At 41.3% G+C, this 19248-nt stretch overlaps 1 protein-coding gene and 1 long non-coding RNA gene across 4 annotated transcripts in view; both read right to left on the minus strand.

The window, feature by feature from the left end:
• The window catches only part of LOC134157824 (uncharacterized), a 308975-nt gene that overhangs the window by 281161 nt on the left and 8566 nt on the right, over window positions 1-19248 (minus strand). The gene's annotated exons all lie outside the window — the stretch shown is intronic.
• TOP2B (DNA topoisomerase II beta) overlaps window positions 1-19248 on the minus strand; it is a 63525-nt gene that overhangs the window by 42912 nt on the left and 1365 nt on the right. The window lies entirely within an intron of this gene.

Raw genomic sequence — 19248 nt, forward strand, 5'->3', positions numbered from 1 at the left:
TCTGACCTTACTTTATGATCATCTCTGACATCATACCTCATAGAAGTCACCTCTAGTTCACTTACTGGTTCCACAGCACTGTCAGTACTGTTTTACCACATTCACTTGTTCTAAAGGGACCGGTGATTAGCAGAAAAAGATAATACTTGCTGGATGAAGTGTTGAAAGATGGGAAGAGAGAAAATAAGAACTCATAGAATCATAGAATGGGTACGGTTGGAAAGGACCTTAAGATAATATAGTTCCAACCCCTCTGCCATAGGCAAGGATGCCTCACCCTTGACCACCCAAGGCTCTGTCCAACCTGGCCTTGAACACTGCCAAGGATGGAGCATCCACAACTTCCTTGGGCAACCAGTGCCTCACCACCCTCACAGTAAAGAACTTCTTCCTTATAGCTGACCTGAACTTCCCCTAAGTTGAAACCCATTACCCCTTGTCCTGTTGCTACAGTCCCTGATGAAGAGTCTCTCTCCGGCATCCTTGTAAGCCCCCTTCAGATACTGGAAGGCTGCTATGAGGTCCCCACACAGCTTCTCTTCTTCAGGCTGAACAACCCCAACTTTCTCAGCCTGTCTTCATATGGGAGGCGCTTCAGCCCCCTTATCATCCTAATGGCCCTCCTCTGGACTTGCTCCAATAGCTGCATGTCCTTCTTATGTTCAAACTGAAAGCAAAAGAAGTACACATGTAAAAAACCACCAGAATCTTGTTTGAACTGTTTGCTCTGAACTTTAGAGCCTCAAGAGTTGGTTTGGTTATTTGGATTCTTTTAGTACACAGCATGCCAGTTTTTCCTTTTGTCATGTGCATTAATACTGAATTCTTATGATTACTCTGGGATTGCTCTCCAAAATGCTTCTACTTGTACAGTATCTGAAGACTAGGGGCTAATCATGCATCACAACACAGAAAAATGTTAACACAGACTAAGAACTCCAATCTTAGCACAATAAATATAGGCTACAATTTTCCTATCTCCAATGCTTTACCTGTCCCACAATATGTCTGCAAGGGTCAGCAGATTATGAAAAAGTCCATTTTATTGTGTCTGAATGAGTACTTCTAGACTGCAGAATTATTGGGAAGAGATTCCTACAAGATGAGAGGAACAGAGGGCCCGATATGCAGAGTTGACCCTCATCATAGGAAAGTGTGTAGTCTGCCTGGAGCCCGGATCAGGGATATCACTAGGGCGCTCCCCAACCTGGCGCACCCGACAGACTACTACCCGCTGCTGGTCTTCCAGACAGGTGAGGGGGAAGCTGCTTCCCGCGGTCTGAGGGGGATGAAGAAAGACTACAGGGCCTTGGGGCGGATGGTGAAACAGTCTGGGGCTCAAGTGATCTTCTCCTCACTCCTTCCATCTTCCACTGATGATGTGGGAAGGAATGGGAAGATTCAGTTCATAAATGATTGACTTCGAGACTGGTGCTGCAGGCAGGGCTTTGGATTCTTTGATAACAGCTGGTTTTATAGGGCACCAGTCTGGACAATGACAAGTGGGAAAGGTTTATCTCACAGAGGCAAAAGGATGCTGGGGCACGAATTAGCAGGGCTCATTTAGAGAGCTTTAAACTAGATTCGAAGGGGGATGGGGTTGTAGCTGGGCTTGCCCCAGTGGGGCAGCACTCCAGAATTAATGAAGACTGGGAGGCCTCCTATAATCCTAGGGTGAAATCGGTGTGCTCAGCTCGCTCCCTGGAATGTCTGTACACCAATGCACGCAGCATGGGAAATAAGCAGGAGGAGTTGGAAACCTGTGTTAAGTCAGGAGACTATGATCTGGTGGCAATTACAGAGACGTGGTGGGACAGCTCACATGACTGGAATATAGTCATGGAGGGCTATGTCCTCTTCAGGAAAGACAGGCCAGCCAGGACGGGTGGTGGGGTTGATCTTTATGTGCGAGAGCAGCTACAATGCACCGAGTTCTGTCCAGGGACAGATGACGAGCGAGTTGAGAGTCTGTGGGTGAGAATTAAGGGGCAGGCTGGCAGGGGCGATACTGTTGTGGGTGTCTGTTACAGGCCACCAGGTCAGGGTGAGGAAGTTGACGAGGCCTTCTACAGGCAGCTGAGAGTGGCCTCACAGTCACAGGCCATGGTCGTTGTGGGGGATTTTAACTTCCCTGATGTTTGCTGGAAGGACCACTCAGCAACCCAGCCACAGTCCAGGAGGTTCCTCCAGTGTATGGATGATAACTTCCTCCTGCAAATGGTGGATGAGCCAACCAGGAGAGGAGCGCTGCTGGATCTCATCCTCGCTAACAAGGAGGGTCTGGTTGAAGCAGTAAGGGTTGAGGGCTGCCTTGGCTGCAGCGACCACAGGATGGTGGAATTCAGGATCTTGTGTGGTAGGACCAGTAGAATAGCAAGTAGAATTGCAACCCTGGACTTCAGCAGGGCAAACTTTGGCCTTTTCAAGCAATTGCTGGGGGAAATCCCATGGGCAAGGCTGTTTGAAGGAAAAGGGGCCCAAGATAGTTGGTTGACATTCAAGGATTGCTTTTTCCGAGCTCAAGATCGGAGCATCCCGACACGTAGGAAGTCAAGGAAGAGGGGCAGGAGACCTGCGTGGCTAAACAGGGAATTGCTGGGTATGCTCAAGTGGAAGAGGAGAGTTTACAGGTCATGGAAGGAGGGGCTGGCCACTTGAGAGGAATATAAGGCTGCTGCTAGAGGATGTAGGAAGGCAGCTAGGATGACTAAGGCCTCCTTAGAATTAAACCTGGCGAGAAGGGTCAAGGACAGCAAAAAGAGCTTTTTCAAATACATGGCAGATAAAACTAACACCAGAGGCAATGTAGGCCCACTGATGAACGGGATGGGTGCCCTGGTGACAGAAGATACAGAGATGGCAGAGTTACTGAATGCCTTCTTTGTCTCTATCTACTCTGCTGCAGGCAGTCCTGAAGAGCCCTGTACCCCTGAGACCTTGGATGAAGTCAGGTCAACGGAGCGGTTTGCCTTAGTCGATGAGGAATGGGTTAGAGACCAGTTGAGCAATCTGGACATCCATAAATCCATGGGTCCAGATGGGATGCACCCGTGGGTGCTGAGGGAACTGGCGGAAGTCATTGCTAGACCACTCTCCATCATCTTTACCAAGTCTTGGGAAACGGGAGAGGTGCCTGAGGACTGGAGGAAAGCAAATGTCACTCCAGTCTTCAAAAAGGGCAAGAAGGAGGACCCGGGTAACTATAGACCGGTCAGCCTCACCTCCATCCCTGGGAAAGTGATGGAACACCTTATCCTTGGTGCCATCTTAAGGCATATCAAGGATAAGAGGGTTATGAGGGGCAGTCAACATGGCTTCACCAAGGGGAAATCATGTTTGACCAATCTCTTAGCCTTTTATGAGGAAATAACACGGTGGATGGATGATGGCAGAGCGGTGGATGTGGTCTACCTTGACTTCAGCAAAGCATTTGACACAGTCTCCCACAGCATCCTCACAACTAAATTGAGGAAGTGTGGTCTGGATGATCAGGTAGTGAGGTGGACTGCGAACTGGCTGAAGGAGAGAAGCCAGAGAGTTGTAGTCTATGGGGTGGAGTCTAGTTGGAGGCCTGTAACTAGTGGAGTGCCTCAAGGGTCAGTACTGGGACCGGTATTATTTAATATATTCATCAATGATTTAGATGAGGGAATTGAGTGTACTATCAGCAAGTTTGCTGATGACACTAAGCTGGGAGGAGTGGCTGACACGCCAGAAGGCTGTGCTGCCATCCAGCGAGACCTGGACAGGCTGGAGAGTTGGGCAGGGAATAACTGGATGAAATATAACAAGGGAAAGTGTAGAGTCCTGCATCTGGGCAGGAACAACACCAGGTTCCAGTATAGGTTGGGAAACGACCTGTTAGAGAGCAGTGTAGGGGAGAGGGACCTGGGGGTCCTAGTGGACAACAGGATGACCATGAGCCAACACTGTGCCCTTGTGGCTAAGAAGGCCAATAGCATCCTGGGGTGTATTAGAAGGCGGGTGGTTAGTAGATCGAGAGAGGTCCTCCTTCCCCTCTACTCTGCCCTAGTGAGACCCCATCTGGAATATTGTGTCCAGTTCTGGGCCCATCGGTTCAAGAAGGACAGGGAGCTGCTGGAGAGAGTCCAGCGCAGGGCAACGAAGATGATTAAGGGAGTGGAGCATCTCCCTTATGAGGAAAGACTGAGGGAGCTGGGTCTCTATAGTTTGGAGGAGACTGAGGGGTGACCTTATTAGTGTATCTAAATATATAAAGGGGGAGTGTCACGAGGATGGAGCCAGGCTCTACTCAGTGGCAAACAATGATAGGACAAGGGGTAATGGGTACAAACTGGAACACAAGAGGTTCCACTTAAACTTGAGAAGAAACTTCTTCTCAGTGAGGGTGACAGAACACTGGAACAGGCTGCCCAGGGAGGTTGTGGAGCCTCCTTCCCTGGAGACATTCAAAACCCGCCTGGACACATTCCTGTGTAACATTATCTAGGTGTTCCTGCTCTGGCAGGGGGATTGGACTAGATGATCTTTCGAGGTCCCTTCCAATCTCTAGCATACTGTGATACTGTGAAGATGTTGTCTTCAGTAAAACACTAGGAAATCCATTTCTGTTTTCCAGTGAAAGTCTTCCTGCCAACTTGAAGGAGCTTATACATTCCAACTTAGTAGTAAGAAATGTGTGGAGTATCAAAACTGTCGAGATGCTCCTGCCAGACTGTTACCATGTTGACAGAGACTAGAGGTCACACCTAAACAAATGTTGCTTCCTAGAGGAGCTAGTCCTGTACAAGTGCCACTTCTTGGGGAAGAGTGAGCTTGCTTTAACCCAGCAGTAGCAAGGATCTTCTGTTACCACACCCCCTGTGACAACTATGTCTGTTATCTTCTGTAACACACTAACTGGAACATGATAACATATGACTTAAAAAGGGAGGGAGCAGGGGGGCAGGAGGGAGAACCCCACAAAGGATCAGTGTAACAATTTTTTCTTTCAGATCACCGATTATTACGAAGTAAAAAAAAAAAAAAAAGTAGAATTTTAATTCTATAGTTTTTACTAATGCATCATAAACACCTTTTCAGTATGCTCTACTTAAACACTTCAGTTTCACTGTCACAGAGCAGGACAGATCTTATTTGTACAATCTTCCAAGTATAGGATATCTTCTGAATACAAAAAATACTTGTTATAAATGTTCAGAAATTATTTAACTCATTATTGAAGCACAAGCACAAAAACAACAGCTAGAAACTATTCAACTAAAACTAATGTTACTACACAGGCATGCAAACATCAGGACTCCACAGAACTGAAGTTTCCCAGACCAAGCTATAACTGGTCTTTTGGTCTTTTTGGTCAATTTTGGGCTGTGCTGTAACTCTTAAATAAAGGGCCGACTCCTAATCCCTGTATCTGTCTTCAATGGACTTTTTTAGACTTCAAGTGATGCTGAGAGCTCATCCCAAAAAAAGACAAAATCATCACCACCAAATCCATAACATACATCTATTGACACAAATATCCTCCACAGTCTTCCCATTATATCATTTCAAAAGCAAAATAAAATCAAAAGTGCTTTAATCTGCACTCCCTCTCCTCCCCCACTTTTTCTTAATTGAGCGGGTAACAACTGCAGTGTTGTTAAACTGACCATCTCTTCCCTATATTTTGAAATTGTCTCCAGAATGCCTTTTGTATTCTGTCCTGTATGAAAGATCTTCACATTGTTAGAGATCAAATAACACTTCTCAAAACAGCACCAGCTGTTGTTTCATAAGAAAACCACTTAAGGAGAATTAACCAAGTCTCACAAAGGACTTTTAAGTCTTCTGCTTTGCAGTAAGGAGGGTTTTTGTTTGTTAACAGGTTTCAGGGTCTGCACTGCAATCTTAATGTTGTCTTTTTATTATTTTTTTTTTAGACAGTGTTTGACTTTTCCCAACGTTCTTATGACATTCACAACATTACAGATTCTCGACACTCTTTCAGGCTTTCTAAGCCTCCATACTGATTACTAATACACACAGTCACACACATGTAAGTCAGCAAGATGACCATCTGTAAGTAGTTTGAAATGCTACTGCATAGCGCATCCTTCTTTATAGCCATGCAGTTATGCTTCATGCTGCAAACTTGGATGTAGCTAGCATCTTAGACACTCATAACAAATGCCATGTAATGATAACTGTACAGAAAAACATACTGATTCTCACTTGACTCCAGCCGCTGTTCAGTTTACTATATCAAGTTTACTGTGCATGCTACAATGACCATTATTACTTTTAAGTGCTTTCTCCATATTATTACAGGGTTTTTCTTTTGAAGTTGTTTTTGCTACAAATTTATCCAGTAGTGTATGAAAGCTACAGCCATTCTTTCCTTTTGTGACCTCAAAAGTTAGAACCCAAGTAGCCTTTAATAGAAGACAGCTTGGCAACAAGAATTTTGCTGTCTACCTTCTTTCCAGACATTTTGCCTTGTTTTCTTCTCCCAATCTCATCCCTTCAAATTTCTGCATATTAACAAAGCAGGAGTGACAGCTATATTAAGTCAGAGATTTTTATTGTCCTTTTTAAACAAACACACCCCCACCACCACCACCACCAAAAAAAACGGTCATGTTATCTTCTTCGCATTTCACAAGTGTGTTATGCCACTACGCTGAGTTTTGTCACTTATGCTGCAAACAGCTCTACCTAATACAGCTAAATTTTAACATGCATTTGACCTGGATAGTTTGGGAGCCCCAGAGAAAAGCTCCTCCTATTTAAATAGCCAATACAATATAAAGCTACAACATAGGTTTCACCATCAGTTTCAATGTTGCCATAACTGAAACATACATCATTTGTTTGACTCCTTACTTCAAGTGGAAGCTTTACTTTCAGTAGTGTAATTTCACAGTGCCACTAGGAGCTCAAAATCCTGAAAAAATGTTAATGTCTCTCCCTACTTATACAGACTTAATCCTGTATCAGCCACCATCATATTTTCCACACTGTAAACTACCTGTAGAGGACAAAAAAAAAAACAACAACCCAGCAAAATAAAATAATATGGTTTTCTTTAATCTGCCTATTCCTTTTTCCCCACATTAGATGGCAAATAAGGGTTCACACATTGTCAGACAAGCATAAATGGCAGAGAAGAGACGCTGGTATTGGAACAAAAACTTAGCCTCACTTTGGCTTTGTCTTTTCAGTCTTAACCTCCTATAACTACTACAAGCAATGATTGTTCCTCTGAAAGGCAAATGCAGCCCTGAGATACAGAATTTAGAAAAGCGCATACCATGTGTCCTACATTCCCTTAAATAAAGTGTAGAATAAGCACATTTAGTGGGACAAGGCAGTAAATTGAAAGTAATTAAGCTGTAAAACCCAGGGAGGTTAATTAAGGAACAAAATCCAGGGATGTGGTAGATTTTGTACCACTTACAGTTCAAAACAAAACTACCTCTTCTGAGAAAGATAGGGGCAATACAGTATTACTAGGTAATTCTATGAATAGCACATACTTGACAGTAGTGTGGCGTTATATTGGATCATAAGGGCCTCCTGCTATAGAAAAAAATATGATGAATAAATACATTGTTATCTAAACATTTTGCAATTTTTCTAAAGAAAACTCTGGCTGAGAATACCTCCCACCATGAAAACAAAATTGAAGGAAGCTTCAAAATAAACTACTCTCCTGCTGCGTTCAACAAAAGCTTTGGCTGTCCTGCCAAGACGCAAATACACAAAAGTAACAGTTCCCTGTTAGCACAGCAAATTTCCATAGAGCACTGCATACATCAGTGCACGAACCAAATCTCTCTATCAGATCCTCCCCAAAGCAGATCACAGAAAGGAGTTCCCAGTAAACTAACACAGAGCTAGTCTCACTCCAGTGAGACTTTTTAATCTGGTTTGGACAATTTTCCCTGGACTCTGAAAGCATGACATTACATAGAGTTTTAGTACATGATTCAGTTACAGAATAGCTTGAGGATGGTCAGATTTCCCCACTATAGAAAACCACAACAGTTAAGGGCTGCCAAAAGGGAAAAATTCTTTCTTTCTTCACTCCCCCACTGCTTCTCTGTTCCACAGAATCATAGAATGCTTAGGATTGGAAATGACCTTAAGATCATCTAGTTCCATCCCCCCTGCTATGGGCAGGGACATCTTCCACTGGACAAGGCTGTCCAAGGCCACCATGCGACCTGGCCTTGAACACTGCCAGAGATGTAGCATTCACAACTTTCTTGGGCAGCCTATTCCAGTGCCGCACCACCCTCACTGTAAACTTTTTTTCCTTATATCCAACCTGTCTCCCCTGTTTAAGTTTCAGCCCATTACCATTTGTACTATCGCTACAGATACATAGCAGTTTTCTAGGTACTGGAAGGCTGCTATGAGGTCTCCACGCAGCCTTCTCTTCTCCAGGCTGAACAGCCCCAACTTTTTCAGCCTGTCTTCATATGGGAGGTGCTCCAGCCCTCTGATCTTCCTCATGGCCCTCCTCTGGACTTGTTCCAACAGTTCCATGTCCTTCTTATGCTGAGGACACCAGAACTGCACAAAGTACTCCAAGCAGGGCTTCACCAGTGCAGAGTAGAGGGGCAGGATCACCTCCTTCAACCTGCTGATCACGCTCCTTTTGATGCAGCCCACAATATGGTTTGTTTCTGGGCTGTGAGTGCATGCTGCTGGCTCATGTTCAGTTTCTTATCAGGCAACACCCCCAAGTCCTTCTCCACAGGGCTGCTCTGAGTCACCTCTCCACCCAAACTGTAGCTGTGCCTGGGATTGCCCCAACCCAGGTGTAGGACCTTGCACTTGGCATTGTTGAATTCCATGAGGCTGGCATTTGCCACCTCTCAAGAATGTCAAGGCCCCTCCATCAAGGGAAGGGTGGCATCCCTTCCCTCCAGCATGTCAACTGCACCACACAGCTTGGTGTCATCAGCATACTTGCTGAGGGAGCATCAATTCCACTGCCCATTTCAATGACAAAGATGTTGAACAGGATTGGTCTCAACACCAACCCCTGAGGGATACCACTCCTTACTGGTTTCCACATGGACACCAAGGTGTTGACCACAACTCTCTGCATGCGGCCATCCAGACAGTTCTTTATGCAGCTGATCTTGACTATTTTCTTTAAAAGCAACTAACAACTGTCCATGCGCGAGGACAATTTAACTGAATTTTACTGATAAAAATTTTAAGTGTCTAAAATTTTTTAGGTGTCTATTCACTGACACATTCTATTTCATCACTAAATTTTGATACTGTTTACCCATTAACAAGAAGTACATCTATAGATGCTTTGGTAACAAATTAATCTTTTAAGAACCTGATTTTCCAGCTAAAATTCAGAGGCAAGGACAGAGAAAAAATAAAGTACTCTCATAGAAAAGGAATTTATTCACATTAAAATTCAACACAACTTAAGACATTTTTCTTACAGATCTTAGAACAGTAATCCTTGAAAACAGTGAATGAAGCTGTCTGGTCACTGAATGACCAAATCTGGTCCACTGTTTATCAGAGAACTCATACAACAGCCCTCTACTAGCCAAGAAATCAAAAAGTTAGAGGTACTGACATCAAAGCTTTATGTTATCAGCATTTGGCAGCGCTTTTTTATAACTCAGTGTTTTCTTGTATCCTTGCCCTTTGTAACACTTTGCTGCATCACCAGTTTGAGTGCTGTGAAAGTATTCTAGACTCTCAGCACATTCACTTGTCGCAGTTGCCAAGATTACTTCGAAAGGGAGCAACACAACCTGATAGATCCTTCTGACACAATCTTTGAAACCCATTCAGGCTCTGTGTCAAATATCCCATTCCTGGAACAGCACTGTGATCTTTCTTTCAACACCCTATGGATTCTATGGCCAGCTGAACCCCTCTGTACCACAAGGTATTTTTACTTTGCTGAACTATCTTCAGATTAATAAGCAAACCGTAGAGAATAACTGTAGAAAAAGCTTCAGGAGTGAGCAGGCCAACGTTTAAGACATTCACGCTGCAAGAGAATACACAGAGAGCAAATCAATCAGATCAGCTTTTCAGCCCATGTTAACTGGCATAACACCATGAACAGGAGTCAAGTTGTGATGCAGTAAGGTTAATGAACCCACACATGAAGATTTTATTCTACACAACACTCAAAGCCCACTCTTTTCTAGTAAGCTTGAGGATTACTGGTCATATTATGTTAGTGATAGAGGAAAGCCCAAGCATCACTTATAGAGGTCACTTACCCAGCTACACTCTTCGGTAGGAAGCAATTATTCATTATACAACAGAATCAAATTTTTGAACTCTCATGAGTGTAAGAGCTATCCATGTATTAGGATTTATATACCTTTACATTATTTGCATGTCTACCTTACACTGATGATGAATACCTATGCTAAAACAGACACATTTTCTGGCATTCTGTATTTTCAAGATCTACTCTTTTTCTTGCACATTAAATATTAATCCAGTGCTCTTAAAAAAAAAAGCCACAAACCCAAAAATGGAGCTTAACTGTTCAGTTCTTACTATTCAACATGCACTGTTCCCCTGGAGATTTTACAAACCTTGAAATCTTTGTCAAGTCTCATAAATATACTACATATTCTAGTCTCCATCCTGTACTAATTATATGAGAAAGGAACACCGGTTTTGTGTTCCAGACATATACACAAATTCAGAAGCAGGAAAATGGGCAGCAATTAGGCAAAAAAGCCTGAGCACTGCTCCCTGAGCACTCCTTCCTCAGCCACTCATCCCCCTACATAACTTATTACAAACAGTCTTTCAGGACTGTTCACTAAAAACAAAGCACTGAAAGTCTTGAAGATCATCAAAACTCTACCTTCTCATTTTTTAACTGGCAGGCAGAGGAATTCACCCCTCCATAAAAAGTACCATATAGTAGACTCAAAGTAATTTCAAATACCTTGACATTAATTTTCAAATTGTTCAGCATTTTCATCATCTTCTGTTACCTAACATGCATGTTCCTCACTCAGCTGGAAAAGGAGAAAGTCTACATGGCATAACCTTAAAGATTTAACTAGTAAACATGGTACAACTTTGGATTTGCTTTCTCTCAAGTATCTAGATCACTTCCCTCCCCAGCAAACCCAGGTAAGTAACTACCCCCCCCCCCCCCCCCCCCCCCCCAGCTACCTCCTCATGTGCTTTTATAGTCTCTAAATTGTGAGTTTAAAAAAAATCCTCTGGATAACAAAATGGAATAACATTCTTACGTCTTGAAACTGCTCTCCTTCAAGTAACTTGGTTACATTTTACTCCAAGACTGTGATGTAATACTTGAAAGTTTTCATGACAATAGTGTAATACAACAGTGGTGTAAAAGACTAAGTTAGGATTACTAAATATTGTCCTACAGAAAACACTACCCCAGCCCAACACAGAGCTCTGTGTTGATGCACAGAAGCAACAGCCTGAATGACTGCATCACTAGATCTCTCTAGCAGTCTAAAATAGTGTTATTTTTCCCCCAACACCTTGCAACTTTTGTATCTATATCATGGTAAACAACTACTACAGAAATAAACACAAGACTTTGTGTTTATACACTCTCTTCCTTAAAAAGTCAAAATACCCCAGAGCTACCACCTACAGCTGCTTTCTAATATCCCCAGTGAAGCTCATGCTCCCAATTTCTTATAGGGTAAAGATGCTCTTCTGCAGGGGTAACTGCACAATTCTTATAGAAACATTGCATATCAAGTTATCTGGTTGCAAGAGTTTGTGGTTTTGTTTTGGCGCTCCCCCCCCCCCCCCTTTATATCAGCTTCTTTTGATTTATAAGAAAAGAACTATTCAATGTCACAGCTCCTGCAGTTTTGTCATGACAAGAAAATACTGTTCCTTGCTCTCCCCTTGAAGATTCCTTCACAGATTGAGAAAGCAGGTGTGAGAGGTTTTGGCACCTCACCAAGATATACATTTGTCCAGTTTCTCATGAACCTGTCCTCGCAACTGCTCAACATCTTAAAGAAGGAATAGGAAACCTCAGGCTAAGCAGGCCCACTCATCCACTAATAAAAAAGTAAAAGAAATCAGTACCTTTTAAAAACACACAGCTTACAAGAAAGGAGGACTGCTAAATATATAAATTTCAATTCTACCTTACAAATCAGGAAAAACATGCATAGTAGAATCATAGAATAGTTAGGGTTGAAAAGAACCTTAAGATCATCTAGTTCCAACCACCCTTCCATGGGCAGGGACACCTCACACTATTAGATGAAGTGATTTAATCCTCCTTTGTGCCCTTTTTTTTTAATAGGTTTTTGAATTATGTCCAAAGAAAAATATATATCTGAAACTTAGATCTGAACCTCTCAAACATGTTCTAACTCAAGCAGACTTTACACTAACTTTGCTAACACCCTTTTCTATTACTTATTAAAAAAAAAAAAACAAACCAATTGCTTAGATGTTAGTGTAACAAACATTTTCTTAAAATGATAAATCTGTATAAAACATTAAAAGCAGTACTTTACTTTCAGTGGCAAGCTGCAATTATATATAAAGTGGAATTGCAGTAAGACTCAGCATTTTTATAAAGCTTTGTTAAATGAAACTAAATGAGCAGATATTGAAAAAGTTTAACAACACTGACTTCAAAACATAGACGGACTCAATAGATAAGAGTAACAGCATTTATAACCACAGTGAAGTTTTAAAGCCAGCAGATCTGATCCTTACTTATCAGGAGGGATCTTTCCCTGCACTTCACATCAACCTTTTGAGTCTTTATCACTGAACTATCTGGAAAAAAAAACCACCAAAAACAAAAGACAAAACAGCAAGGAAACAGTTTTTGAACAAAATTTACTAGGAAATAGTCTATGACTTTGCTTCTGAGAAGCACTTTTCTTCCACATTCATAAAACCAGCAAATGTTTGTATGTTTAATCTTGACACCTTAGTTTGTTGCTATAACTTAAGTTATACTTCAAATTTCAGTATTTATTTTCAAAGTTCTGTAAAAAACATTTTACATGAGTTAATATCAGCTTTAAATTTTGGATATAAGTATTAAAATACATTCTTCCAAAATACGTAGGTTTCACTACAGGCACTTGAGAAGACACCAGTAGGTCTCCAAGCATACAATTGTCAAGAAAGGCTTCTTCACAGTTATCCACATTTAGAATAACATATTTTTTCTTAATCTGCTTAAAAACACTTCTAAACTGCCTGTATAGTGCAGAATAATATTTTCTTTGTGGGTGACTTGCTAAAAATAACAATTTCTTTTGATGAGGAAAATTAAGTTTCCTGTACCAGTTTTCATTTCCAAGCTCTCTCCATATAGTCTATAATATACATAAAACTAACTCCTCATGAGTGGAATCACTCATCTCAGTCAACTAAGAATCACATGTGCTGCTTTTAACTAACTGAAACAAAGGCATTTGAAGACTGCTTCTGCACATAGACATACAAGACAGTTTATATGCAAGGTAAAAATCTAATTCTGGAAAATAAAGTCTATGAAAATAAAATACCAGATTTAACATAATTTTTTTCAACCCTAAACTGCCTACCTTAGATTATTTACATGCTCTTTTATTTGGAGAGGTTCCTTTATCTGTCCAAATAAAGTAATTCCTTACTATTTCATAAAGCATGGATATTATAAATCAACATATACACACAAAAATCTAGATAGAACATCAACAGAGGACACATACTTGAATGTATACCTTCCTCACCAAGCACCTAAAGTAATCACCCATGTTGGTTTTTTTTAAAATGAATTCCCCCACCCACGAGATACACATTCCTTCCTAGAGCTTATCACAATCTAGTTCCCCACTTCTACACATTCAGCATTCTTTCATCTACACCAGAACAAGTTTTCCCCCCAGCTCAAAATTCAGAGAGTGAAGATGTGTATTAAGCTGTAAGACTGGCACAGTTGCAGTCAAAGTGTTAGCCCTGATCTTGTTCCATTGCCAAGCCTCTACCTGCTATCACTTCTGTCACTTTGATCCTGCATTATTCAGGTCTCTAACACTGAGAAGATTGGACCAGTAAGAGGACCACAAAAGTATTTCACTGGACAGTGGTATGAAGGGTAGAAGACAAGATATAATAACTGCCATTTGGCAGGCAAGCCATAACAGTGAACAAATCCCTCCTTAGAACTATTGTGTCCAACTTACCAAATAAAGCCACAAACATTTCCCTCTAGCACTAGAATTATTCAGGAGTCATCATATCTCTGCAATACTGCTTCCTTAAGGGCACCAGAATCAGAAATTCAACAAGAGCAAGACAGAAAGCTGCTTTGCCTTGACTGTAGATACACTACATAACTCAAAGACTAGAAAATGCATCATGCTTAATAAATGTAAATAGCAACATATTGAGGCACCTGTTTCAGGCCTGACCTCCCTTCTACTGTATAACAAAAAAGAAGGGAGGGGTACAATGACACACAGGGCACACAAAAACCCCAAAGAGCTCTCTGGTCAATGTACTAGCAAAAGAAAAGGTAAGCAATCATCAAGAGCAAGAAAGGAGCACTGAAACAAGACTTCACAACCAAATAAGGGTTTTTTTCTCCCCTTTGCAGACACCACAATATAGCAGAGGAAAGATAGGACAGTAAAACTAATAGTATACGTAACAACTGTTACGCATGACAAGCATGTTCTAGGCCTAGCTTCAGACATCAAAGAAACAGTTCAAAGAAACTAAAAAAAACCCCGATTCCAAGCTTTAACCTGGGTCTACAGATAGACCAGTAACATACTATAGTTCTTGGGCACCCTGTCATAACCAGAAATTCTTCCTGCAAGCATTATACTGTCAGAAGAAGGGAACTCCTGTCTTGCTCCTACCCAAAAGCCCCTGCTCCTGAATTGAAGCAACAGTTGAAGTTCAGCATACACCAATGATAGGCAGATCCCTCGTGCAGGAGAGACCTAATTCATATTTCAGGTGTAAAAACTTACCTATAGATTTAGAAACCACCTAGTGCAGAATCCATAACGAGTGAATTATGATTGGAAAATATCAGGCATTACTCAAAAGAAAGGTTTCAATCCTCCCAAAACAAATTATTAAAAGCCAAGTCAAACTGAAAACTATCCTTACATTACAGTTAAGAGCATTTGTTTTCAAATGAAATTATAAAAGAAAGACAAGGACAGTTTAACAGAATTTTCACTTACCAATACACACCTACAATATTTATTCAAGCCAAGGATGAACCAGTATAAAACAAATATATACATATTTTCCATTCTGCTCCATTCAAGGAGCACACATCTGGGTTTTTTTGTTGTTATTGCTTTTGTTGGGATTTTTCTTTTTGTTGGTTTATTTTTTAATTAAGGTCATATTAACACTCAGTATATATTCAATTTAACATTTCCTAGAAATGAAATCTATTTCACAAAGGGCAGGAAAATGGAAGCAGCATCCAAAGCCTTCAATATTTATCAAGAGACTTAGCTTTCACTTATCAGGCTTGTGTAGCTCTGTCAATGACAAGCCTTGAAAACATTGACAGAAGTAACTCATGAAGTACTGATTATTGGAAACACTTTAGCTTTGTGGGCATTACTGTTGTATCAGAACCAACACACTTCAGTGCTATTTGCAGTGACTTTACTTTTACTATAAAGAGGCATATTTATCAAAAAATAAAAAGTACTATTACTGTACTAGTACAACAGCTCATTTTCTGAGGCTGAAGGCTGAAGAATTACTTCTTTTGTTCAGAGATTTTCTAGCATTAGAAAATGTTATTATGTTTCACCAATGAAAAGTCCTCTAGTTACAAATCCATGCTTTTGTAACTAATTCTTAATACAACTTAACACTTTTGCGGGTGACCTTTGGGAATCATCCACCAAAAGTAATTAATATCGATCTCTTGGTCAAAACTCCACCTTGCACCTACTGTTAAGAGTAAGGAGCTCCAAGTTGATCCAATGAAATCAACCAGATGAAAAAAAACGTTCCTCAAAAAGTAACTAGTACATTTGATAAATCAGAGGTTATCTTGGTTTATTTTCAGTTCTATAATGATAAATAATCCTCCCAATAAACATGCTGGAATTACAGAACGGGTTGGAAGTGACCTTAAGATCACCTGCCACAGGCAGGGTCACCTTCCACTAGAAAGGATTGCTCCAAACCAAGTCCAACCTGACCTTGAACACAGCCCAGGATGGGACAGCTTCTCTGGGCAATCTGTGCCAGTGCCTCCCCACCCTCACGGGGAAGAGTTTATTCCTAATGTCTAGTCTAAATATCCCCTCTTTCAATTTAAAGCCATTCCCCCTTAGCCTGTGCCTATATGCCCTTGCAAGAAGTCCCTCTCCACTTTTCCAGAGGCCCCTTCAGGTGCTGGTCAACTGTTACAAGGTTTCCCCAAAGTCGTCTCTTCTCCAGGCTGAACAAACCCAGGCGTCTCAGCCTGTATACTCTTAATAGCAGAAGTGCTCCAGATCATCCTTATGGCCATCCTCTGGACTTCTTGAGCACACCCACATCCCTCTTGTACTGGGGGCCCCAGACCTGAACGCAGTACTGCAGGTGGGGTCCCACCAGAGCAGAGCAGAGAGAGAGATTCACCATCCTCAACCTGCTGGTCACACTCCTTTTGATGCAGCCCTCCATAAAGTTGGCTTTCTGGGCTGAAAGTACACACTGATAGACTGTGCTTAGCTTCTTATCAACCAACACTCCCAAGTCCTTCTCCACAGGGCTGCTCTGAATCCATTCTCCACTCAGCCTTCAGTTTTGCGTGGGATTTCCCCAACCCAGGTACAGGACCTTGCATTTGACCTTGTTGAACTTCAAGAGGTTTTCGCTGGCCCACCTCTCCAGCCTCAGGTCTCTCTGGATGGCATCTCTTCCCTCCAGCATGCTGACTGCATCACATAGCTTGGTGTTGTAAGCAAACTTCTTGGAGGTGCATCAATCCCATTGTCCATGTAACCAACAAAGATGGTGAACAGTACTCTTCCCAGTACCAACCCCTGAGGAATGCCATGTGTCACTGATCTCCACTTGGATATTGAGCTGTTGGTCACAGTTCTTTGACTGCAACCATCTAGCCAACTCTTTATCCACCAATTGGTCCACCCATCTCTCTGATGATGCTCCATACCTCTCCAGTTTAGAGATAAGGATGCTGTGTGGGACAGCATCAAATGCCTTGCATAAGTCCAGGTAAATGACATTGGTCACTCTTCCCTTATCCACTAATGCCATGCCCCCACTATAGAAGGCCAATATTTAATTTATATACTCTCGTGTGTCCCCATCACTGGTGATTGTGCTTACTTATCAGCTAGCCATTGCTAGTTACATTTCTTCAGGTTCTGTTTCAGGTAGCTGAAAACACAGATCACTTGCTCTTTGTTTCCATGAACATTTAATTCATCTTGCTTTTAAAAGTAGGTGTCACCTGATGCTTGTATGATGCATATGAAATTCAGCTCTAAGGTAAATTTTCTACCCTTCCTTTTCCACAACTGCATTTAATTATTTCTTAGTTAGCTGAACCAATGAACAACTATGCTGTTTAAATCGGAACCAAAGCTAAACTATACATACAACTCTTTATCAAGATGTGAGCACGAGGTTATATATATAGGATTTACTACGTTGATACACAAGTTAACATCCCACCAAGTTTTGAATGTTTTCTCACCTTTAGAACTAGACTTACTTCTGTTACCTTTAAATTGTTCAACTCAGTTCTATTAAGAAACCACTAACAATACAAAATACTTTACTCAGAAAGTAAGCATCTTAGTGGTTTCAACACACTAGTAAGGCAACTACAAAAAAAAAAAGAAAAAAAAAATCAGGATACTTTCAAAACAACTTACAACGAAATAGCAAGTAGCTGGATATCCAGCAGATATATGGCAAGCAGACTGAAAACAGATGGCTGAAACCATTACTGTCCCTAGGTCTGTACCTCTTATTCTCAAGGCCAGTATATGACATCTACTCATGAACCAACACTTTTTTTAAGCCTGGCACACTAAACCAATTGATACCCACTGCCCCATCCATTTTAGTGCCACAACATGGGTTTTTGTATGTCAGTGTTCTAAAACTGACATTGAACAGGCCTGGCTTCAGGAACTGGCTCAAAAGTCCATCTTCAGCACTTAAAATGCATGTGAGAGAAAGAAACAGCATTCGACTGTTTTCTGAAAAAACATGAATAGTTTTAACTAAAAATCTCATTATTACCCTACAAATACTCTAAGGGGACAAAAATATTTTTTACTGCTTTTAGAGCAGGAAAAGTTTGATTGCTTCCAGTTGTAGGACACTGTTGACTCACCATAATTTAATCCCCATTACATTTAAGAACATTTCATTAAAAATGCCTACTCACTGATTTTCACACCCATTCTGCAGTTTTCTATATAAGCTGTAAAACTTTCAATTACATGGTCCAACCTACCTGGCAAAAACCTTAATTCTGAAGAGCTATCCAAAGGCCACAGCTGCTAAAGATCACACAGTATTGCAGGAGGGAGAATAATTTTAGTTTCTCTACTTCGGCTGTTCCCATAGCTAAACTGCCTAATTTCAAGTGGTCCACCCAGAAACTTGCTCATTTTTTAATATACCTTTCCACACTGCCAGCTTCCTAAAATGAAACAGAATTACCAACATAAAACACAGCAATTAGAATCACAGTAGTAGTCCATCATCACAATATACAGGACAAAGTTCACCCCAGTAATACTCTTCACATTCTTTTCCAACAGCTCAAAGACTTAGACACAACTGAAAAACAAGTTTGATATAATTTTCTTCAACAAGACTTTTTAAAAGTTCCCAACTCTGTAAAGCATATGCATCTGATTAAAGATGCAACTACCTCACCATCTATCTACCTAGATACACCATCTTCTGCTTAATCATTACAGAAGTTACCCTCTTTTGAGCCCTATGCTGAGCAAGAGAACAGCATGGAAGTTATTGACTGGCTGAACCAGACCCCTTCAGGTCATCTTTGCTCCTCTTTCTTCAGGTCTTACCAAAACTAAAGAGCATGCACTCTTGCTACAGACAAGGAGAACATCCCTCTGCACTGTGAGTCAGGGCTAATGCTCTCAAAGGCCTGTAAGTGGTTCAAAGGAATTCACCAGTTATACAGTCAGTTACCACCCCCTCAAATCTTACTACTTCTGACCAGTCCATGAAATGTAGTAAAGAAAATATATCCAACACATACAAAAAAAAAAACCC

Source organism: Pezoporus occidentalis, unplaced genomic scaffold (genome assembly GCF_034315485.1).
Source record: "Pezoporus occidentalis ecotype Australia unplaced genomic scaffold, CSIRO_AGI_Poc_V1 ctg120, whole genome shotgun sequence".
Lineage (NCBI taxonomy): Eukaryota > Metazoa > Chordata > Aves > Psittaciformes > Psittacidae > Pezoporus > Pezoporus occidentalis.